The following is a 26,312-nucleotide window of genomic DNA, read 5'->3' as shown; positions in this document are numbered from 1 at the left end:
CTAAACCATGTCGCTAAGAACTTCATCTAAATGTCTTTTAAACACCTCCAGGGATGGTGATGCCACCACTTCACTGGGAAGCCTGTTCCAATGCCTGACAACTCTTTCTGTGAAGAAATTTTTCCTAATATCCAATCTGAACCTCCCCTGGCACAACTTGAGGCCATTTCCTCTCATCCTATCACTTGCTACTCGGGAGAAGAGACCAACACCCTCCATGCTACAATCTCCTTTCAGGTAGTTGTAGACAGCAATAAGGTCTCCACTCAGCCTCCTTTTCTCCAGGCTAAACAGCCCCAGTTCCCTCAGCCACTCCTCATAAGACTTGTGCTCCAGACCCCTCACCAGCTTTGCTGTCCTTCTCTGAACTCTTTCCAGGACCTCAATGTCTTTCCTGTGGTGAAGGGCCCAAAACTGAACACAGTATTTGAGGTGCAGCCTCACCAGTGCTGAGTACAGTCAGATGATCACTTCCCTAGTCCTGTTGGTCACGCTATTCTTGATGCATGCCAGGATGCTATTGGCCTTTTTGGTCAGCTGGGCATGCTGTTATCTCGCGTTCATACAATCCCTCTCTTCCCAGGAAACAAAATATTGTCAAACTGCTGCATAAGCTCAAGTGGAAGAGGAGAGTTTACAGATCATGGAAGGAGGGGCTGGCCACTTGGGAAGAATATAAGGCTGTTGTCAGAGGATGTAGGGACGCAACTAGGAAAGCTAAGGCCTCCTTAGAGTTAAACCTGGCGAGAGGGGTCAAGGACAATAGGAAGAGCTTCTTCAAATACACAGCAGATAAAACTAACACCAGAGGCAATGTAGGCCCACTGATGAACGGGGTGGGTGCCCTGGTGACAGAAGATACAGAGAAGGCAGAATTACTGAATGCCTTCTTTGTCTCTGTCTACTCTGCCGGAGGCTGTCCTGAGGAGCCCCATATACCTGAGGCCCCAGAGGAAGGCAGGGCAATGGAGGAGTTTGCCTCAGTTGATGAGGATTGGGTTAGGGAGCATTTAAGCAATCTGGACATCCATAAATCCATGGGTCCAGATGGGATGCACCCGTGGGTGCTGAGGGAGCTGGCTGGAGTCATTGCTGGACCACTCTCCATCATCTTTGCCAAGTCTTGGGAAATGGGAGAGGTGCCTGAGGACTGGAGGAAAGCAAATGTCACTCTGGTCTTCAAAAAGGGCAAGAAGGAGGACCCGGGCAACTACAGACTGATCAGCCTCACCTCCATCCCTGGGAAAGTGATGGAACACCTTATCCTTGGTGCCATCTTAAGACATATCAAGGATAAGAGGGTCATCAGGGACAGTCAACATGGCTTCACCAAGGGGAAGTCATGCTTGACCAACCTCATAGCCTTTTATGAAGACATAACAAGGTGGATTGACGATGGCAGAGCAGTGGATGTGGTCTACGTTGACTTCAGTAAAGCATTTGACACCGTCCCCCACAGCATCCTCACGGCTAAACCAAAGAAGTGTGGACTGGACGATCGGGTAGTGAGGTGGACCACAAACTGGCTGAAGGAGAGAAGCCAGAGAGTTGTGGTCAATGGGGCAGAGTCTGATTGGAGGCCTGTATCTAGTGGAGTGCCTCAAGGGTCGGTACTGGGACCAGTATTATTCAATATATTCATCAATGACTTGGATGAGGGAGTAGAGTGTACTATCAGCAAGTTTGCTGATGACACCAAGCTGGGAGGAGCGGCTGGCACGCCAGAAGGCTGTGCTGCCATCCAGTGAGATCTGGACAGGCTGGAGAGTTGGGCAGGGAAAAATTTAATGAAATATAACACGGGAAAATGTAGAGTCTTACATCTGGGCAGGAACAATCCCAGGTTCCAGTATAAGTTGGGGAATGACCTATTAGAGAGCAGTGTAGGGGAAAGGGACCTGGGGGTCCTGGTGGACAGCAGGATGACCATGAGCCAGCACTGTGCCCTTGTGGCCAAGAAGGCCAATGGCATCCTGGGGTGTATTAGAAGGGGGGTGGTTCGTAGGTCGAGAGAGGTTCTCCTTCCCCTCTACTCTGCCCTGGGGAGACTGCATCTGGAATATTGTGTCCAGTTCTGGGCCCCCCAGTTCAAGAAGGACAGGGAACTGCTGGAGAGAGTCCAGCACAGGGCCACAAAGATGATTAAGGGAGCGGAGCATCTCCCTTATGAGGAAAGGCTGAGGGAGCTGGGTCTCTTAAGCTTGGAGAAGAGGAGACTGAGGAGTGACCTCATCAATGTTTATAAATATATAAATGGTAGGTGTCACGAGGATGGAGCCAGGCTCTTCTCAGTGACAACCAACAGTAAGACAAGGGGTAATGGGTTCAAACTGGAACACAAGAGGTTCCACTTAAATTTGAGAAGAAACTTTTTCTCAGTCAGGGTAACAGAACACTGGAACAGGCTGCCCAAGGAGGTTGTGGATTCTCCTTCTCTGGAGACATTCAAAACCCGCCTGGACGCCTTCCTGTGTAACCTCACCTAGGTGTTCCTGTTCCGGCAGGGGAATTGGACTAGATGATCTTTTGAGGTCCCTTCCAATCCCTAACATTCTGTGATTCTGTGATTCTCTCTGATTCTAAGTAGTTGCTGCAGAAGTAGAAAAATAAAAGCGATCTTTGCCATTGTAGATTTTTCTCCACTCTAAAAACATGACACAAGGTGGTGCAAAAAAAAAGCTTATTTCCTACTGCAGTATCCTAATTAGAATGGAGATCAAGTTCTGCATAACTGTGAATCCATCCCTTAGCCATTGCTCAAAATTTGAGGCAGTCTGACTGGATATCCAACACTTCTGGGCTACAGCAAGCTAGAAAACAGAGCTAGGTATTTTTCAATGGCTTCAAAATTAACAAACCTTCATTGCAGAGAGCACAAAAATGTGCCTATTAGTACTTGCATATCAATCATCTTTTTCTCCTCTCTCCTTTGTTTTCCTGTCCAAGAAGAATGAATCAGGCCTCGGTAAAGCACAGCTATACAGCATAAGAATGATCTATGAGATAATCACAGTTCACGGAAGTCAAATAAGTTACAGTTGAGTACAGATCAGGTTTTTTGAACCCTTGGGAAAGAAAGAGAAAAAAAAAGAAAGAAGTCATCTGCACCAAAGCACATAAACAATAGACAAGGAGTAGATGATAAAAAGTGATATTCTATGAAAGAAATTGATAAATTTCCTAATATATTTAAAGTCTTCTTCAGGAGTATGCTACAGTTACCCCTAACCTGTCACCTGTGCCTAAGATATCTAAGAATTTTACACTTATTTATTGCTATACGCACTATAAGTTTCACCCAGATGAAAAAAGTACATTGATAACCTCTTAGAGTAACAATGGGGCTATCAAATTCAGAGGTTTGGTAGCCGATTCATCTATCATTTAATTCCTTCTGCATTTCATTTTCCTTAATTACTTTCTGAAGTTAGAATTACATTTTTACAGCACTGCACCTTGAGAAAAACTGTGTCACAGTCGTCTTCTTGTGCCAGGCTCATCACTGTCACACAGACCTTCCATGAATATATTAGGAAATGAACACACAAACCACTGTGGCTCTGTTTCCCCTGTTTTACGGGGAAAACCCCCCATATTCAGTGACATACATTTATGTTTACAGATACAGTTTATGTAAGAGTAAACAAGCTAAAATAATGGTATTTGCAAACAAGTTTTGTGATGATCCCTTACTTCTCCAAGAGATCTGTCCTCAGTCTTAATTACTTAATTATTCTACTCTGTGGAAAAAACACGCTGAGGCAGTCTCTGCTTGAGGACAGAAATGTAATCACTGCAGGGTGCAGTGGAGCTCCAGAGCATGCTGGCATGGTGCAACTGAAAAACAGCCCTACAAATTCCACATTCAGGCTGATAAAACTAAGAATTACTGCAGTGCACCTTATCAATTAGAGGGTAGAGCTCAGCAGCCCCCAGTGTGCTCCACTGCATTCATGTACTCCTGAAAGTCCTAAGTTTTGAAGGGCTATTTCACCCTTGAAAATTAAAATCAATCATCCTGATGGTTTAAAAGAAAAATGTTACGATTGGCTCAGAAAAACAGAGCAGTAGTTTTTTACTGCAGTCATATAAATTCCCTAACCACAGGAACTAGCTAAAATTCTTTTTCTCCTCAGATTTATTTTTTGTCAAGTAGGACAAATGAGTAATTCTTGCTTGTTACACAGTTCTGTATCTGAGTTCTCCAAACAAGGCAAAATCAAAAGACTGGTACAAAGAAAGGAAATAAAGAGACCAGTTATATCCAAACTATGCAGCGTATCACTGTTGAAAGAATTATTCCGCTCACTCTTTCTAAAGCTTTTATTCAATATTTATTTAGGCAAAGCTCCCATTGATTTCCCTGGGAGCTTTGGTTGAATAAGTACATGAAGGCACAGTGTCGTTTGTCATTGATTTAAAAAACAAACAAACAAACAACAAAAAGAGAACACAAACAAACAAAACCCCACAAAACCTTAGTTACTAAAGATTTCACTTTTTTCTGAAAAAAAGAATGGTAAGTAAGTCTCACCATGATTACAGAACTATTGTAAATTAGACTGCTGCATAGTAGATAGGCATCCTGTCATTAATTGGGAAAAGAGGCTTCAGTGAGAGCCAAAGTTTGCTGGCTTGGAGCATAGAAGGGCTTCCTATCTTGTATAACAGTCAGTCTATAACCATCATTAGATGCTGGATAGTAAAAAGGCTTTAAAGTAACTGTAAAAGTACCAAGATACTTTTATCTGTCTTATTATTGTTTTATGAAAATAAATTCCATGATATTTTGCTGATTTTGTCCATAATACAGTATCTTTTCATTCTATGCTTTCTTTAGAAGCAGAAAAAAATTACATGGTTTGATAAGACTGGGGTTAAAATGTTGCTTTAATCACAATTTGTTAAAGGGCCAGAAAGATCAGACTGTCTCAGGTGGACAGAATGGGCAATTCCAGCTTATTTAAGTTAATGAGATTTTTCACTTTACCAGAACACCGTGTATGGTCAAATTACCTGTATATTTCATCCTAACACTCTCATGGGTAGGGCATTTCCAGCTCCTCACTTTGTCCATACATTTTCTCTAGGACTATCAATAGCAGCAGCTTTAACCCTTGGGAAATCAAGGCAACCCACTCACCCAAATACAGACAAGAGATTCTGAGAGCTTCAATACCAAACAACAATGCATTTGGTTTAGCCAGTAATTACTGTACAAGGCGGTCAGTCTGGCTCGCTATATTTTTTTTTTCTAAAATTAATTTAGGGCAGGATATTTTGATGGAACTGGAAGACATGTCATGTAAGTTTTGATGTCTACAAAGCCTACAGCTGACCTGGTTATCTAGACTTAGAGTCATAATCAGTGATGAGACAAATGACACTTCTACACTGTGAATTGCCTTATATTAGATAACTAACTATGTATGCTATTTCTTCCTTCCATATTTTGCATGACTTCTTCCTATAAAAACTGCTTTTGTCTCATACAACTAAAAAGGGACTTAGCTCAGCAATAGACATACAAGTTTCAGATTTTTGATCTTAGACAGATAAATCCCATTTTTCCTGTCTTTGCAGAAGTCATCAGAGTTCATCATATATCTCAGAAGTAAGTCACATTTGCTGATAAATGAAGCAGTGAAAATTCAGGAAAATCTCCCTTCTGCAACTCCTATATAGTTATTTCTAATTCAAAATGTCTTCCAGCTTCAAATTAACACTTCCTTATTAACACTGCATAGCAGTAAATAGCATATGATCTCTACCATAATTCATGATCCTAAAGAAATAAAATCTCCCCTCTCCTCAAACTTTCAGATAATTACAGGGTATCCATGTTGAGTGTACCCAGTCTAATGTAACAGAGGATACAACACAATGCTGCAGGAGAATTAACCAAAGTGATTCAGGATTCCCATATGCAATTCAGTCTATCTGCAACATCACTTTGGTAACGCATGTTACCCTCTGAAGGTCTTCCTCCTGCTATCTTATTCAAAACCTCTGCTCTAGACCTTTTCTACCAGTAACTTATTCTGTTTGCCCTCCTAGTGAAGTTTTTATTAGGTTATATGTTATCAGAGTAATAATATTTTTTGTATCCTGCTTAAACGCATGTTTTATGAGACTTCATTTTTTTGTTTGTTTTTTAGAATTTTCTTTAACAGTATATTTTCACAATAACTCTGAACAGGTCAACCAGATACAGCCAAGGATTTTTGGTGTCAAATTTTAAACATAATTGGGAAAAAAATCTTTCTAAAATCATATTTTTAGGATCAGCTTAGGTTTTGAAAAACACTTTCTACTTAGATTGAAAAGTGGACAGATAAATGTGAAAAAGAGCAGGATCTTCAGTAACTGACTGAATAAAGAATTATATTAAGTAATAAGAAAATTTCAAATATTCTAATATGCTGTTTCTAATGTAATTTTCCCTCAAGACCACATATGTAAATATGTTAATTGCTAAAAGAAACAAACAGGCACTCTAACAGCAAAGAACAAGCAGCAGCTTATTCTTTAGCACAACCAAATAATGAGATCTACTTAATAAAAAAGTAATTAGACTCCCACCCAGGTGGATAGGTTTCTTAACAATATTTTTTTCTCTGTCCTTTGAGACTGAAAACCCTAGAGGTAGTTTTCTTCACTAGTCTATTAAGTGAGTATGGTATTTAAATAATATTTCTGTAGTTACTAATTTTAATCTACTTAAAATGTCAGAAGTTTCCAGGATTTCAGTCACTTCTCAAATAATTGCACTGAAAATACTCATTAAGTAGAATATAAACAGTATCATTTTTACCTCCTAGTCCACACTACATTTTGCTTACTAAAAAATAGCATAGTCATTTGTAATAAACACTGAAAACTGTCTTCTGAAAAACAGAATAATTGGACACTAACTCTCCTTTGCATCTCACAGATTTAATTCAACGTTACTGTCATCAGCGTCAACTGGCGGAAGATTTACAGACTTTGACACGCTTTAGTCTGTAGTGGTATACTTGCACACACCTAAACCACAAATACACAACAAATAAGTAAACATTATTAAATACATAAGTATAAAACACTACAGAGTTAAAAATTCTACCTGAAATTGGATAAATCCTAGCATTAAAGCTGCATCTTTTTTTTGCAAACAAGTAAATCAAAACATCATGACAACATACTCTATCTCCTACACATTTTATGTTACTTTCACATTTATAGATATCTTTTGTCATAATAACATTTATATAATATATACTAGTATACCAAGACACACACATCTTTTCTTCAATTTTAATCTAGAAGTCATGCACAGGCCCTGACTGTCAAAGTTACAAGTTATAAGTTAAAAAGTATATTTTATATTCAATAACTCTAATGCCAGATCAATCTATGAAAACATTTAACCTTAGTCATATTTAACAGTGCAAAAACACCAAGTGGTTGTAAAGAAACTTCTGAAGTCAATGCTACCACTATTGGTTTGGGTTTCCTTACCTCTTCATAAAACAACTGAAAACTGAGAAATAAGTGCAAATTTTAACTTTTCATTTCAGAAACCTTTTAAATAAAGTCAGTGTGTACTTCTGGAGTCACTGACAGAAGTGATTAATTTTAGGATTTGACATTTCCTTATAACCCTTAATGCATTTCCTAGTGTGTTCTGGGAAGGAGAGCCCTTTGAATTAGGGTTCTCCTAACCTCTGTTTTCACTTTGTTAGTTGAGAACAACTAACAAAGAATAAACATACAAAAGTGTTGAGAAACAGTTCTAACTTTCCCACAAAACAGAGCTCTAATCCTGTGCGATACTGCCTACTAAAGTATCAAACTTGCAAGTAGCACCAAAGTAAAGGGTCATTTTGTGGGAAAATAAAATAAATATTTGAAAGATGTAATGCTTCTCGAGCATTCAAGCATTCTTTGATTTGCTTTTTTGGGGGTGAGGAGGCAGCAGGGGTGAGAAAGCATGGGGGAGAAATATTTTTTCTTCTCCAGCTAAACTTGTTAGGAGCTATGAAATTGTGATTGTTGAAGTTCTTACAGAGAATGAATCAGCCGGCACAATACTGGCAAATATATCATACGAGATGTATTAATATATGACAAATTATTTGTTGTTTTTTACTGCAGCATAGAAGTGTTCAGAAAAATACTAAACTTCATTATCGTACCTCATATACAATGACAGAAGTGTACATGATTTTGTGAGAGATAGGTAATTGGGTACTGCACCTTAGTTAAAGGTTGTCTGTCTTGTGTATGAATATAGATGTGCACTTACATGTATTTATGATGTTAGAAAGAAAGCAGAATGGCCATGACCCTAGAATTATCAAGATGTGAAGAAATTAGTGATTAGTCTGGAACACCTGACTCGTACTTAGCTGGAACACAGTAGATCCTAACACATACTGCAAATGTAATTACTAGCACTGACAACATACCTTACATATAAACTACTGCATTTTCTTTTTATGGTTGATTCTATCCCAGTTCAAGAATGTCATTACTTGTCTGTCACTATCCAGCCATCATGACAAAATTTCCTCCATTCATCCTGCTGGCTGAGCCCAGGGACAAATATGTTCCTTAGAATTTGAAAGCCTAGAGTAATAGGATGCAAATTGTTGATTATACTCTGTTTAATCAACCCAAGCACTTTGTGGATTCTCAACCTTGAAAGTCTGAAATAAATTTTGATAGATTTTTCCAATGGTATCGGTTTAGATTTGATGTTCACACAAACTTTTGATGTTACTGTACTAAAAACATGCAAAATATTCTAGAGATGTCTGTAATGTTTTATTCATGTAAATAATTTCCCAGAGATGGCCTGATCTCTGATGGGGTCCCCATTGCTATCTGAGAGCAGAGATAGAAGATGATAAACAGAAGATAAATATTAATGAGGCCAAAATAAAAGTAAGGAACAAGGAGCTTAATACTTTCTCCTCGCCTACAGTTCGCATCATCCACAAACTAGTAGTAAAAACAAATACATTTTAATTTAATTTGTTTGTGATAAACAGCATTTTAGTATATTTTTAACATGATTCCGTAAAGTTGTCGAATACTCTATGGAGTTGTTTGATATCAACGATTAACATCAGAATGAAATTATTTTCTAAATTAAGATACAATGTTTCCCTTGTAGCAAGTAATCTCTTCCCTGGGGATATTACTTGTACGATGTCTTGCATCTGATAATATAATCAAGTAGGTGATCCCTCACTCCTCTATTTGAAAAATTCAGCATCATTAACAGTCATTCTTTTTCAGTTTTAGATTAGGCCTTCTATTGTAGCAAGAAATCTCATATTTAAAAGTGTTAACAACAGTAATAATAATAATAATAATTATTATTATTTACGCATTTATATAAATTATTATCATTGCATTGCAAAACCAAAAATCTGAATTGATAACAGCATCTGTAAAACTGGAGAATTTTAATGAAGACAAGTAGGTATAAAGACATCAAAATTTACATGGAAAGTCCTTAATTTGTTCCCTTTATTTCTATTCACTGTCAAAATTAACTTTAATAATTTTTAGTCACAGCTGAGTTGATGTGTGTAGAAGGTTTAATTACGTTTTGTGCAACACTTCTCTTTTAGAGAGTTAAAAAAAAAAGAGTACTGCACCTGTTAGAGTATCAATTTCTAGCAAGTTCTCAAGGGCTGATTTAGTAACTTGCTGATTTACAGCTGTAGAGGCAGTTCTCAATAAAAAAAAAAAGTTCCCTTGCTTCAGTGAAAAATACTTAGAGGACTACTTGCTTTAATCCTTCATTTAAAACTCACACTTCACCTTATATAGTTACTTACACAGGGCTGTGCACTTCAAACTTCTTTCAAGTGCTTTGGAAGTGCAATTTTTGGGAGGAAGAAAGGATAGCAAAGTACAAAACAGCACTACTACAGAACTTAAAAAAATATTTTTCCTTCCAGCAGCAATTATTACTTGTCCTCATCGGAAGTGTCAGCATTATTGTTTCAGGGGAAACAAGAGCAAAAACAACAAGCTTTCATATTCTAGATAATAGGGTCTGGCACCTTCAGATAACCAAAAACTTGAAAATCATTTTACTCAAAAGAGGAATACTGTGATTCCTTTAATACAAAAATAATTCTAAACACATACATTTTTAATCTGAGAAATTTTCTTTAAGCAATTCATTCAGTAACATCAACATGGATGCTTCAAGGTGAAGTGTAAAGGTCTTTACTTTGTTCTTTTTTTAATGGCAACTGGTCCAAAGAAGGACAAAGCAAAATTTAGATCTCCAGGGTCTGATATTAAAGAAAGAACCATAAAATACAAAGAAGAAAAACGGATTAATTTAGAGGAAGAATTTTAAAAAATCCTGTTTTATTTGATGACTGGCAGCCTACTGGACAATCTAGCCACCAAAATTCATGTAAGAAAACTGAACTTTACTGAGTTTTGTAAGAGTATTTGAATACATTTATGTCAATAGTAAAATCACCTATTGAAAGGGATTTCAATTCCTGTTCAGCTTCTCAAGAAGAAAGGAGTAACGTAAGTTCAAGTGAGTAGATAATGGCTGCTGCATGTATCTACTGTAACCAGTAATTATGAAAAACCTTTTCTCCTGAGGTTATGAAACCTAACACACTAACCAAATTCATACCTTGATACTTGAGATGGAAACAGTCACTTTCAAAACAAACTAACTCTCCCACAGAAATGTTCAATTCCAAAATAATATATATAGATAGGGATTTTATTTTTTTTTCCAGATTAGATATTGAAAAGGAAAAATATACTTTAGACTGGTCAAGTTCTCTTCACACATTAGCATTCACTCCTTCATAATTTAAATAGTTTCATTGACTCTTCCCACAAAGAGTTTCCTTGCCTGTAGCATGGAAATATTTCTTTTTCAGTTCAGATGAGTGTTTTGACACAGGAGTTAGGACTTATTAATAAATAAAAATACTATACATTTATAAATACTAGCATATATGTGAAAAATCTGTTCATTCAGGTCAGTCGCGTGATGCTGTAATTGAGTTTGCCTTGTTTTTGAGAAGTATTTGAGAAAAAGAGTATTAAATATATTTAATATCTGATTTATTTCATCCTTCATAATTCCATATTGGGAAGAAACTGGAGCCTTTTCCTCAAACCTTACTTCCTAAATTGTAAGAGTGACCTCTAGTGCTTTACTGCTTTGCTGTGTGATGCAAGTCTTTTTTGCAATGGCTTTAATATGCCTCCCTGTAAGTGACTGATTTAGTTTTGTGCATAGTGCCAAACGCTATTAATGTGCGATTCAATTATCATGGTGTTGTGAAAATGGATGTATTCATAAATTCTACAATGCAGAATGATGAAAAGAATTAAAGCTGTGGCTGGATTGCAGCAGGGTGTTTAACAAGAGGAACTTAGTATTCATGTTTAGGGCTACACAGTGCACTTGAGTATCAAATGAGAAATCATTACTGAATGACAGCACAAGATCATTTTCATGCTGCAATGTGAATGTCTGGCTCATGGGAGCATGTTTAGTTTACAAACCATCCATATGCAAAACCCTAGGCTATAGACCCATAGAGCACTTAAAACTTCTCTGCCATTGCTCAAATGTTTCCAGGGAGCTGTCCCCTGTCACTGCGATGTAAGGTTATTCCTGAACATTCCTCCGTGCTTTGGCATGCACTTTCTTCCCATAGAGACATTGCTCCTACCCTCCCCATTCCTGTGATGCAAGACCTGTGCCTTAACAGGAAGGGGAGAGAATATGCTCAGTTCAGGTTATGAACGACTGGCATTTAGGCTACTGTTCTTCCACATGTATGCAAAATGAAATCCTTCAGCTTGCTGAATCTGAATCAAATGGAACAAGAATAGCTCAGAACTATTACTTAATGATAAACCCCATGAAAATGAGTTTCCTGATAAGTTATTTTATTTTCTTTTTAATTTAAAGATAATTAATCTAATCCAACACCGTAAACAGAGATTTTCAGGTATATATCAGATTTGCCTCCTAGAGGGCAGATTGTCTTTAAAACTGTAATCACTATCTCTATTTTGCAATACCACCCTACTGGCTAACTACGAATTACTCTTTTTTTTAAAAACTTTCTACTGGAACTGATCATGCTCTCTTCTTTAGTCATGCATGAACAATACTCCCTAAGCAGGCAATGCAGAGACCATAAAGTCTTGCTATCCACATTTTTCCTTGTTATATTTGTACTGCTCTTGAGCTGCATGGTAATGTCCATCAGAGTTATCTGAGTGCCAGCTTAATTCAGGAGATACAGATAAAAGCTTTCAAAATTATAAATTGCAAAGCCCAAGATGAAACTGTACACAATAGAAATCTGTCAGTAATTTCCACATAATATATAGTTCTTTGGGAAATGCTGCATTTACAAACAGAAAACAAAATTAAAATGGGGCTGAACATAAATGCTGCTTTCAGATACTCTTAGATTGTAAGCTTTATAAACAGTATTCTGTACATCGACTCATGACAAAAATCTACAGAATGATTTTAGAACCTTTTCAGCTTAGCAACTTGCTGTCAGGATTTCATAGAAGTAAGCATTTTTCTCAAAAATAATATTTATTCTCAATGCAGATAAAATATCCCTGAAGTTTTCAAAACACTCTCATTGAGTTTTAAATCATATGCAATACTTACATTTATTCCCTGCCACCGTCATGTGCCAGTTATGAACCGAGACGAGAAAGAGCAGCTTCAAGAAGATTTCAGTGACAGAATCCATGTTCACATTCACTGAGGCACCGAAAAGAAACAGAATATTAGGAAACAGCTGCTCTGCACTTCAGTCCTGCTCCTGCCTCTTCTTCTCACCGCCTCTCCTCTGCCTCGCCTCGCAGTGCTTCCCAGTGGCCAGACACCTCAGGCAGATGCACTCCGCGTCTCTTCACGCAGACACACACACCTCCAACCCTGCTTTTCCCTCTAACAACGGCAGTCCCTGAAGAGCAGCAGCGACAATCTCTCCTTCAATTTTAGGCAGTCAGTCGGGGCTAACCTGCCAGGCTGCCGGCACCGCGCGGTGGCTGCTGAAGCCTCAGCCCGGCAGCGCGTTCTGGACACCCCTTGTGGTGACAGGTAGGAAATGTGGGGCTTTGGTGGGAGCCAGACAATAAGACAGAGCAGTCAGCACATGAGCACTGAGACACAGCTGCTTGCTGAGTGCTCGCCTTGACCAGTTCTTTGTCACTATCATCTTTTTTTTTTTTTTTTTTTTTTTTTTTTTTTTTTTTTTTTTTTTGTGAGAGAGAGAGAGAAGGAGGCGGTATTAGCTGCACATAGTGCCGTTCCTCGTGTTTTTCCAGTATGGTATTTTTTTACACTTTCAGCTGCAAAAGCATTATGAGTTCTGCATTTTTGAATGAGCACATTTTGCCTGTAGTAGAAAACCTAAGCTTACAAATAAAAAGAGCAGTCTACTTTTACTTATGAAGTGAGTGTAGGACCAAATGTTTAGCTGCCCCTCAGAAAAATGCACCATGAATGTACCTGGTCAGGTTTATTGCTACTAATATTGACATTAGAGAATTAAATTCCCAACCTCTAAGAGTAAACACTTATGATATAAACATACAATTGTGCCAAGCTTTCACAAAAAAACACTTCAGACTCAAATACCAACATTGAGCACATTTTTGTTTCTGCAATTTTGCAAAGAGGAAGCTGTCTTTAATCTGTCTTAATGTTTGTACTTATATTACATTCTGAAAGAGCTTCTTTTGGGAAAGAGTTTCATAGGAATTTTAGGGCATCATATTTAAACTATATGCTAGAAGTGCTTTTGCTGTTTATGTTAACTATAAGAAAGTTACAGAAACATACAGAAAAAAAATGAGGAATAGCCCAGTTATTAGCGAACTCCTGACACTAATGCAAGCAACGGCTGCATAAAAGGACCACACCAGCGGCTCCATCACTGCTACTTCTGGAGGGCTTCCACTGTACAGACTGTCTTTATATTTTGAATGAAATTACTATGATGGTGCACTGCAAAAGGAAATTTCTAGTTACTATGAGGCGCATAAACAGTAGATTTAGCAACTACAAATTCAGCCCAGTGGCCCAGACTTTATCTTCCTATTTCATATGAACTGGTTAGAATCTCAGATACTCCGAAAGGTTTTTCCATCCAAAAGGATTCTGGTGTGTGGGTCAGACACTAGACAGCATACAGCTGAGTTTTCTTCTTGCATGTTGCAGACACTATAGAATTTAGTGCAAATTGCCATGTAGAACTGGTGGGTGTCTGGAACAACTGTGGGACAGGGATGAAATGTGAATTAAGACCCAGAAGCTTCTAAACTTTACTTACTTATTTAAAGTAACTTCCTCAGCCCTTGAAGGATGATCTGATTCAACTAGAGAAGGAAGAGTAAACTGTATTTGGGTTTCATACTACCTCAGCCAGACTAATTTATGTCTTAGAAAAATATATTCAAGGATCAGCCAAAACATCAAAAATAAAAGTACTAAACAATAACAAATATTTTGAAAGGTGCTTAATGGAGCTTATGGTTACATTATTTTTAAAATAGAAAATCAGTATGATTAAAATTGAAAAGGCCTATATCTAAATGACTATACTGAGCAGAAAGATTCAGGAGAAGTTAAAATAATCTGTTGTGCATCCAGTCTTCTCCTCCTCCATATAAATTTCTATTTGTATGAAAAAGGCACGGAGAAACTGCATTAAGAATTATGTGGATCATAACCTGCCTTCCAGCTCTCCTAAATCTTCCCTTAAATTCCAAATTCCATTTCCAGAGTTTAGTACAACTATAGAGCAACTTGTCCACAAGCTGGATTTCCTTTTCTTATAGTTCCTTGGGTTAATATTGACCTTCCAACTAAATTAATATGAACATAGAAATTATCCTTGTGCTGCATCCCATCTCTAAAGCATATCCCATGAGACAGTTGTGGATTGTGCAGCTAGACAAAATTTCATGTTTAAAAATAGGACAAATAACACATAAAATCCTGGCAAGGAATTCTGTGGAGTGATGTTCTTTAGGATTAGCTCTAAGCACCCCAGGGTTTTGAAATAGGAAGAATTATTATTCTTGTAATGCAAGTTCAGTAAAATGGCTAGTACCATTGTGGGTAAATATTTGTCTTATAAAACAGTTTACAGTCACCAAAAAGGAACATCTGACAGAGAAAGGTCATAGGATCTTCTGGGAGAGGATGAATTACAAGTAAATATACAGACGGATATAACGTACTCTTATAATTATGGAAAAGTCAGTCTTATAACAAAATAATATGCTGAATTTTTTACATGTTTGTGAGTGGACAGACAGAATTACAGAAGTGTATACAACAGTATGGTTCTAGAATGTCACGATAACCATCTTCTGTATCCAGGGATGAATCTATGGTATCTAGAAAGTGCATTAAAATGTATAGCTTGACTCACACCATTACATATCTCCCTTCTGCATCCATGAAATGTTTCTGCTCACATAATTTTATCTCTCTATTCCAGCATCTCATTTTCCATTTCTCTTCTATACAATGTCTAGGTTTGTCATTAACTTCTGAGTTCCTCCTGGTGGAACTCCGACAAGTGTTCCTCATTTCTGTTTTGCTGCATAGCTTTTTTACAAGACTCTTTTCCTGTTTTCCTCTTTTTTTCCCCCTCATTTTTTTCAGTGTTTTGTTTTCTTTCTCTGATCCTGTTTTTGAAATATCCCCTGCATACCAAAAATCTTAATAATTATATTTCTCTCTGAAATGTAACATTTTGTCCATTTGATTTGATAGAGGATCTTTCCCAGTGGATCTGAATATAGATATTATTTAGAAAGACTTCAGATTACCCAGAATTGTGATTATGTGTTGCTATAGATTCATCTTCACTGTAGAAACATCTGAAAAATGTGGTTGTGCAAAACTTGAATCATTTGATTTGGGTATTGCCAGCCTTCATTTACAAAAGAAGAACTTTGTAATGAAGTTATTTTGCTTAGTGGACTCAAACTAAGAGAAAAATAATTCCTCTGTAAAATTTTTCTCACTGAGACTTTTTGTCTATAAAGAGGAAGCACTTTTACATTCATGCTAACCATGGTCCTGGTACTACTGTGATATGTTTATTAATTGGAAAACAATTTTAAAATACAATAAAGACATAGGACAGTTATAAACTGTAGGCCAGGGAATTCACTTTGCCTCTGACAGGAAGTCAGCTTTACAAGAGAACATTTATTTTGATTTTCAGTGTATCATAGTTATTCACTACACATTATTTAATGACACCAAATGTAATAAATGAATATTTGCTTGCAAAGCACAATAAAAGAAGTAAGCAAAGTCCACAGCCTCCTCACTGGCTAGCTGAGAATATTTTCTTTAACCTTCCCTGTTAAATTCCTCATTCCCCTTGAACTCCCCAGAAACCATCACCCGAACTGGAAATTATCTATTCACTTATTACCTTCCGCATCTTACCTTTCACTGATCCAGCTCCATCAAGCCAACGTTTTATATATACAACCAGCTGTGCCACTTTATCCTTATTGCAAAGGACTAAAAAGAAGGACATACAAATTTTAAACGTGTCTGTTCTTTCTACTCTATTTATTTCTCTTTTCTTGAACCACTCATCTGCCTCATGGCCCTGGTTAACCCTCCTTCTAGTGCCACCTGCTGCAGTTTTATTGGTATTACACGTTTCTCTTTACAGCGTCTAGTCATATAATGCAGCTGGAAATCTTTTTAATGCAAACAGAACTCTTTCAAGATCATGCAAAATCTGCTTTCCAACACTGTTAGTAACCCTGCTGCTGTAATTGTCTGAAAAGACTGCAGAGAGCAGAAATGCAAAAGACAAACATAAACCAAAAATAAGTGAACAGAGACACATTATGCCAGGTAGGTCAATAATGATATTTGGAATATATATTTTAGTCATTTGCAAGACAAAAGAAAATTGATATCCACATAATACTATTACACTTTTTTTTTTTTTTAAATCATAGATCTCCATAATAGGGATGGCATAGAGTAAAAGTGTTCGTCAGAAATAAAGGCAGCATAGCTACCAGTCTTAACATTTTTTTTTTTTCCAGTAGGGGCAGAATAGCACAGTTTGTCTTCTGATTGCAAAGCTGCAAGTTTCCATTCAGGCTTTATTTGTTAAAAAAAAAAAAAAAAAGCTAGCTATGTCCAGCACATTTTGTAAATTATTGTAGCTTAATACGACTTCATTATGGATTTAAAACCTATTTATTTCTCAGGTGAGACTCAAAGCCCAGAACAGAGCAAACATGACTCCATGCACCTGCAGAAGAATTCACTCCCTTAACATGATTGTAAATGTGGGTTTGAAGGATGGGACAAGATATGTGGCTGCACAGACAGTTTAGCTACTGCTGCTGTCTGTTCATTTAGATTTCTCACCTGAAAGGATGCAGTGAAAATCCTGAAGTATCTTTTTTGAGATTTTGTGAAAATGCTTCCTTTTAGCCCTTGTGAATCTTCTCATTTCACAGTGAAGAATTTTATTCCTTCCACAGTAAATACTCCGTGTATTATGGCTCCCGACACAGGATATCGCAGTTTCAATACAGGACACTAGAAAATGAATTTATATGTCTTTTAATAAACACTGTTAATGTCTCACATGTGAAAAGAGTAGTTTGTAAAAGGGTAACATAAAAAGTAATTTGTAGAAATAAAAGAAATGGTGGGATAATAAAAGGAAGTAAGAAAACAGTCTTGCAGGCTTGATACTAAGTTACTTTTGGTGGCTTTGGTCCTAAGTGGAGCATCTTGAAGGACAGAATAATAAAAGACATGGAGATTGAAAGTGGACAATGAAGCCATAAAACATCACATGGATTTATAATACCAAAGGCAGATCATAGTACACTAAGTTGATAGCTCTCTTTGATATCTGATTCCTTCCTAAAGGAAAGAAATATAGATTCTTGACATAGAATGCATATGACTATGATATTGTTATGATGTTTCTTTGATAATGCAAAAAAGATGGAGTATAGCAAAGATTATGTGCAATGAATAAGAGGAAGATGATAATGGAAGAGGCAAAAAGGTATTATCATTAAACTATAAGCCTTGTTGAATATATTCACTTAAGGGTACAACATGAATAGAAGGAACAGGCTTGTGGAGCTGGTGATTTGGGAGACATTTAGGAAAATATGCAATAATTAAATATTCAGAATGTGCCTTATCTAAGGCTGACAATGAAGGTAAACATGAATAAGTTATTTATGTAAAATTTGTTTAGACCTTTTGAAAAATATTGCAGCATTATTAGACTTCATTTATACGTAAGCGTTCCATGTTCAATATCTGTCAATTCAGCGGAAAGCAGACAATGATTCAGTTGCTATACAACAAAACATGTAACTTACACAAGCCTAATTTCTTCAATGTTTGGAGAAAAAGCCACATAATATAGCTTCTCTATCTTAATTTGTGTGAAATTGTTCATTTGCCAACAGAATTTGTGACTGTATTAGGATACAAATCTGGTGCTTTGTTGAAGCAATGTGTAACGGAGAGATAATATGAAAGAAGAATGGCAGTAAACAGACTCATGCAAGTTGAACAAGGTCAAAAATATGGGACTCACCTTTCTAAAAAATGTAAATATCTGTAAACTGAATTGTCAGGTCTCACCTGCGTTGTCAGCACTTAGAGTAAGCTGCAAATAACCAGTGTTTCATTGATCTGGACTACGTTTTGCAGAACCAAGGTCAGACTCTACATACTGTAGGTTAACTGTTGCTGACATTGTTCGATGTGTTAAGACATACAGTTCTCTAAAGGGATATTATTTTGTTCTGTTTTTTGTTTGCTTGTTTGTTGTTGGTTTTTCATTTAGATATTATTTGCAGGCACCAGAAAAGGGAAAATCACTTTACCAGTTTTGTTCTTAGTTCCCTCTTTCCCTTGTTATATCCCTATGGGAATCACATGCAAAGTATCCAGCCTGAATGTGTAGATTTACTTAAATGTGGTTTAGTAGTATAAACATCACAAGATAGTATAAGCAACTCTTAATATACCACTGCTTATCCGTTAAATAAGATAATGATCTCTTCACAGAATAGAATTTCTTTGTAGGTGTGTTGCAGGTAGGTAATCTGAATTTATGTCATTGTGAAACAGAGGCACTGAGAGGAAGAGACATTTGGAATACAAGCAGTGACAGAAAGATCAGCAACTTCTCCCCATCTGTATTGGGAAACAATCAAGATCTTCCAAAGGCTGTTTCATTCTGAATGTAAGATGAACTATCGTCTTGTATGATTCTCTTTTATATAAAGCCAAAAAGAATAGATTCTTCTTGTCCTTTTTCATTATTACACCCATGACTGGACAAATTCACTCACTTATTTAAGCTGCTCTTTTGCTGAATACTGCATCAAGAAACCAGACCAGTTCTTGTCTGTCAATGAGAGATCCATGGGAATTATGTATTTCTGTGTTTGATCTCTAGGGAAGTCTTATGAGATACAGCATCTCAAAGTCCTTGGATGACAAACAAGATGCTAATGAACCAGAGGTGCCTAGCAGCTTTCCCCAGCTGTTATTCTACCCCTTTTCTGCTTACTGCCAGCAATACTTTTCCCACAAGACAAGCAAAACAACAAAAAAGACAGTAACTACTTGGTTAAATACACAGTATCACGTAGTATTGCCTTGTTTGCTTTAGTTTGTCTAGTGCTCAATACTTAGCCTCTGCACACTCATCTTTCTCCTCATCCTGAAGGAGGTACTTGTCTTTAAAAACAAATAGTTCATGCTATTCTTCCACTACAGTTTGCTTAAAGCAGAATTAGTTTCTGAGGCCAAATGTTGGTATTCTTTGAAGCAAGAACTAATACATAACCAAGGAGACAGTGGCAGAGCATCCACTAAGCCTTCCATTTTGCTAACGGGAGGGATGTCTCAAAGGAGTACTGCAGAGGATAGGCATCTGTATCTTCACTCTAGGAATCAAGATTCCCTTCAGATCCCCACGTTTGATGCAATTACAGGGAAGATTATATTCTTTAGGCCTTCCATTCTGTCATTTATCCCTCTTGAAACAGTAGATAATGCTCTGGGTTTTCCACAAATCAAGATTTAATATTGATCTTTCTCAGTGCTTTTCCCATAGAAGAGAATGATTCGTCTGTAATATAATCTTGATTGAGCTGTGCATGCCCCTGCTGATATCAGTAATACTACTAGTGCAGTTAAAAACTAAGAAGGGTTAGAAAACATGTAGATTTTATGGAGATGTAGAAGAAAAACAAAGAACAGGCAGACTGACAGGTGTCGACATCAATTTTGTGATGCTGGAAAGGACTGCAAAGTAATCCTACAATCAGTCAAAACAATCAAGCAAAGTTTTGGTCTTACTTATAATTTCAGAACCACTCAATGGAGAAGATTGGACATAAATTCCTGAGTTTTAAAATGAACAAACAAAACCAAACACCAACTGCAGAAAAATAAGAGAGCAATTTTAGGTTTACTCTTAGCTTTACATCACCAGAGAGGGCCACAGTTGCCTTCTGCAGAAACTCTCCAACTTTAATTAAAGCAAACTGAAAGACATTCTATACTCTCTTTGATCTCGTCATATCTTCATTGTGGGAGCCCACGCAGGGATGGCAACACAGTGAAAGCCATCTATACTGGTGATAAGCACATTGTTCACCTGGAAAATTCTCTCCTTTCTCCTGTAACCCTTTTGCAAACTTTAAACACAGAGACAGTGTAACACAAGTCACTATTTGCCCAGTATCTGATAAACAGAGATTCAAAAGGGTGGTATTTTTCACTTTCATAAAGTCCTTCATGAAAAAATGCTTACAGAAGACAATAAGATCATAGTCAGTGTTGTATACTGATGGATCTGCTTGTTCATTTGTATGTTGTACATGATCATACATTAATCTCATATATGTCACGTTCAATATGCTTTATAGTTGTTCTCTTTGCTTTTTCATGTTTTAATAATAGGGAAGAAAGAATTTTAGTATTCAGCTGTCTTTGCTCTGTTTTGTAATGCAACTTCGCCATGCACTTTCTGAATACAAATGATAACAAGCTTTTAATTTCTTATATAACCTATATAGGAAAAAGGGATAATTTAAACCTGAGACTTTATATTGAGACAGAGTAATGAGTTCTCACTGATTTGTAATTCCATATGAATAATGCTTACTCTCTGCTTTTAATGTGTACGTAGGAACGAAGCAGTTGACAACCAATGAAACCTTTCTATGGACTGGGTTTCAAAGTTTCTCATTAAGTGATATTTGAAGAATGTATTAATTTTTACTTCATGTGATTTAAGCATCAGAGCTTCAAAATACTTGCAAACAACAAAAACAATACAAAATGGTCTCTCTTGTATCTGTCAACAGGACTACAATTCCAGTGTTCCAATTTCAGTCAGACAGCTGTCAATGGGAGTTTTATTCATACAGAAAACTGAGCCTTTGAAAGAACTTTTAAAATCTAGAATACCATCTTCAGAACAGGTATCTATAATTAAATTTCTGGTACTACATATGACATTTAAATAGGTATTCATCTTGGATATCAGGGAATTGATAGATTCTTGCTGTTTTGACTAACTAAAAATAACTAACTTCACTTGGATGTTGGCTTAAAATGTGATTTTCCAGACTCTGAAATTAGTTAACTTGAAAATTTCACTCATATTTAATAAGAGAGTAAGCATAAGCTGATAATTTTGGTACTAGTCTAATACAGGCTATTGAGTATACTTTTCTTGCAGAGCTTTCCTGAATAAGACTGAGCTCCAAAATCAAAGCATAGGGCAGTCATAGCCAGTATGTAATGCACATGTAAGGAACTTAATGATCCACTAAATCTATTAGTTGCAAAACTATCCTTTGCAAAATGCAGCTGCTGTGGCCTTCTATCTTCCTTTTTTTACAATAGCCTAAAGACTGGAGCACTTGCCCAATGAGTGGAAAACACCAAGCAGCCTCAACAGAAATGGAAGCCACATCTCTATTTCTTAAAAGGTCAATTTTCAGTGGTAGAGGGCAGTCTCTCCTGCTGCCTGAAGCTGCTCTGTTGTAAAAGAAAAAGTAGTTTAAAATTCTCTGAACAGTAAGAAATAAGAATAAGTCCACAAGCAAGCATGATGTTGCAACTTAGGAGTCAGGAGTATGCACTTGAACTCCTCCTACAGCTCCCTGGACTGAGTCTGCCTTCTGAACAGTGACTGCACTATGCAGAGTGCAGAAACAATCCCCAGGGCAAGGCTCCAAGTTTGTTACTCAGCATCAACATCATGTCACCTACATTTTATGCAGAGGGAAAACTACGGAATTGGGCTTTCTGCCTATCCTAGTTCCCTCCCTCGTTTAAAAATACAGATTACTGGTATCTTCTCATGTCTCAAACTTGTATGAAAATAAAACATTTTTAACTGTGAAGTACACAGACAATGCAATAATGAAAACATTTAAATGCTAAAGATAAATTTAGTAATGCAGTTTTTAGCCAAAATACTTCTGATGTCTTTGTGATAAAATGTATTTGGTTTTTTAATATATTTTAAGCATATTGTATTATATAAACTTAGAGAAGCTGTTAACTGGATTGACTAATTAAAAATATATATAAATAAGCTGTCTCCTCATATTTATGGGGCAGATTTCCTGTCATAAAAATCCATCTCTCTTGAAGCAACCTCTTTCAAAGCTGAGACTTTAAGAAGACCCAATATATATTTTATGGTTTTTTGAAAGCTCTTCAATTTTCCCTCATTTACAGGATCTTTATATTGGTTTGTTACAGTAACAAATAAGAGACGTTGTTACTTACTCTTCATTACTTTCATAGTTTTCTGCTGTGTGCCAGGGTTATCTTCAAGGAAATTAAGCTCAGGAAATACTACGGTAATATATATAGAAGAACTATCACAGCAAAAAGCAACACAAGAACCAGAAAAAACACAGCAAGGCTCTGTGAAGGAGATTTACGAGTCTGCAAAATATAACATTTTCTTTATTAATTTAAAAATAAATTGATACATTCACTTTATGATCGAATTATTTTTTCCTTTTCTAATACAGCTTCTTAGGTTGAAATATTTATAAAATAAAAGTTTTGAGGACACCACAGAAAAACCTAGGTAGTTTCACATGTATATACACATGCAATAAATCTACTTCCAGAAGCAGTCCTGATCCAGACTTTAGATGATGAAACTGGAAAGCTTTGCATCAGTTTCAAGGGGTTTTTTTGCCTATATCTCAGCTGGGTCATTTAACCTAGGCAGTGTGCAGCTAGAGCTGACAAATTATGTTCATGTTTTAAGAATCAAACCATTTAATTTCCTCAAGCATCTTTCAAATAGTACAGAAAAGTTTATGTATGAATTAATTTTTAAGCAAGTTGAACTTTTGGCTTCTCACTATAAATTAAGTCCCGCGTTAGAATATTAGGTTACGGTTGGACTCGATGATCCTGTGGGTCTCTTCTGACGGACACAATTCTATTCTATAAGTATTTTAAACACAACAGCTTTGAAACACCTGGTGTAAAGAAGTATATGAAGCTCATAAACAAAAATTTATTTGTTTCAGCAGTACTCTACACAGGAGCTACCTACATACTGGTGCCAAAAGACAGCCCCATCAGTGACATTTCTGCAGTACATTCAGTGATTATGTTTTGGTACTAACATAGAATCATAGAATCATTTTGGTTGAAAGAGACCCTCAAGATCATCAAGTCCAACCATAAACTAACTCTGGCACTAAATGATGTCCCTAAGAACCTCATTTATATGTCTTTTAAACACCTCAAAGGATGGCGACTTAACCGCTTACCTAGGCAGTCTGTTCCAGTGCTTCACAACCCTTTCCGTGAAGAACTTTTTCCTAATATCCAATCTAAAGCCTCCCTGGCACAACCTGAGACAGTTTCCTCCCATCACTTGCTACTCAGAAGAAGAAACCAACAGGCTTCATGTTACAATCTCCTTTCAGGTAGTTGTAGAGAGCAATAAGGTCTCCCTTCAGTCTCCTCTTCTCCAGGCTAAACAGCCCAAGTGCTCCCAGCCACTCCTCATAAGACTTCTGCTACAGATCTCTCACCAGCTTCATCGCCCTCCTCTGACCTCCCTCTAGCATATCAATGTCTTTCCTGTTGTGAGGGGCCCAAAACTGAACAGAATATTCAATATGAGACCTCACCAGCACCACTTCCCTCAACATGCTGACCACACTATTCCTGATACAAGCCAGGATGCTGTTGGCCTTTTTGGCCACCTGGGTAGACTGCTGGGTCATATTCAGCTGGCTGTTGATCAGCACCCACACATCCTTTTGCACCAGGCTGCTTTCCAGCCACTCTTCCCTGAGCCTGTAGTGTTGCAAGCGGTTGTTGTGATCCAAGTGCAGGACCCAGCACTTGTCCTTGTTTAACCTAACACTGTTGGATTCAGTCCATCAATCCAGTCTGTCCGGATCCCTCTCTAAAGGCTTCCTACCCTCAGGCAGACCAACACTCCCATCCGACTTGGTGTCACCTGCAAACTTACTGAGGGTGCACTCAATCCCCTTGTCCAGATCACTGATAAAGAGATTAAACAGAACTGGCCCCAACACTGAGCCTTGGGGAACACAGAATCACAGAATCACAGACTGTCAGGGATTGGAAGGGACCTCAAAAGATCATCTAGTCCAATCCCCCTGCCGGAGCAGGAGCACCTAGATGAGGTTACACAGGAAGGCGTCCAGGCGGGTTTTGAATGTTTCCACAGAAGGAGAATCCACAACCTCCCTGGGCAGCCTGTTCCAGTGTTCTGTTACCCTCACTGAGAAAAAGTTTCATCTCATATTTAAGTGGAACCTCTTGTGTTCCAGCTTGAACCCATTACCCCTTGTCCTATCATAGGTTGTTACCAAGAAGAGAAGAGAAGATCCATCCTTGTGACACTCACCCTTTGTATATTTATAAACATTAATGAGGTCACCCCTCAGTCTCCTCTTCTCCAAGCTAAAGAGACCCAGCTCCCTCAGCCTTTCCTCATAAGGGAGATGCTCCACTCCCTTCATCATATTTGTTGCCCTGCACTGGACTGTCTCCAGCAGTTCCCTGTCCTTCTTGAACTCGAGGGGCCCAGAACTGGACACAATATTCCAGATGCAGTCTCACCAGGGCAGAGTAGAGGGGAAGGAGAACCTCTCTCGACCTACTAACCACTCCCCTTCTAATATGCCCCAGGATGCCATTGGCCTTCTTGGCCACAAGGGCACAGTGCTGGCTCATGGTCATCTTGCTGTTCACCGGGACCCCCAGGTCTCTTTCCCCTACACTGCTCTCTAACAGGTCATTCCCCAACCTATACTGGAACCTGGGATTGTTCCTACCCGGATGCAAGACTCTGCACTTTCCCGTGTTATATTTCACTAAATTTTTCCCCACCCAACTCTCCAGCCTGTCCAGGTCTCATTGGATGGCAGCACAGCCCTCTGGCGTGTCAACCATCCCTCCCAGCTTGGTGCCACTCATGACTGGCCGTCAACTGGATTTGACTCCATTCACCACAACTCTTTGAGCAGAACCATCCAGACAGTTCTTCACCCAGCAAAGTCTATGGCCATCCAAGCCATGAACTGCCAGTTTCTCCAGAAGAATGCCATGGGAAAAAAGATTTTACTGAAGTCTGAGTACACAACATCCACAGCCTTTCCCTCATCCACTAAGTCTGTCACATTGTCATAGAAGTAGATCACATTAGTCAAGCAGGACCTTCCTTTCGTATACCCATGCTGACTGGGCCTGATCACCATCTTGTCCTGTATATGCCTCATGATGACACTCAGGGGGATCTGTTCCATGACCTTTCCTGACACCAAGATTAGACTGACAGGTCTGTAATCCCCCAGATCCTCCTTCTGGCCCTTCTTGTAGATGAGCATCACATTTGCCAACTTCCAGTCGAATGGGACCTCCATGGTTAGCCAGGATTGCAGATAAATAATTGAAAGTAGCTTGGTGAGCACCTCTTCCAGCTCCCTCAGTACCCTTGGATGGATCCCATCTGTCCCCATAGACTTACGCGTGTTTAAGTGGTATATCAGGTCACAAAGCATTTACCCTAGGATTATTGGGGCTTCATTTTGCTCTCCGTTCCTGTCTTCCAGCTCAGGGGGCTGTGTCTGGTCTCACTATTAAAGATTGAGGCAAAGAAGGCATTGAGTACCTCAGCCTTTCCCTCATCCTCCATCACTACATTTGCCCATGT

General features: G+C 37.9%; 1 pseudogene; it reads right to left on the bottom strand.

Annotated features, from left to right (window-relative positions):
- Window positions 1-26,022, bottom strand: LOC136002091 (uncharacterized; annotated as a pseudogene).
- Between the last annotated feature and the right edge of the window lie 290 nt (window positions 26,023-26,312).

This window comes from Caloenas nicobarica, chromosome Z, assembly GCF_036013445.1.
Source record: "Caloenas nicobarica isolate bCalNic1 chromosome Z, bCalNic1.hap1, whole genome shotgun sequence".
In the NCBI taxonomy this organism is placed as follows: Eukaryota; Metazoa; Chordata; class Aves; order Columbiformes; family Columbidae; genus Caloenas; species Caloenas nicobarica.
Note: the sequence above shows the minus strand (reverse complement) of the source record. Positions and strands in the feature narration are given on the sequence as shown.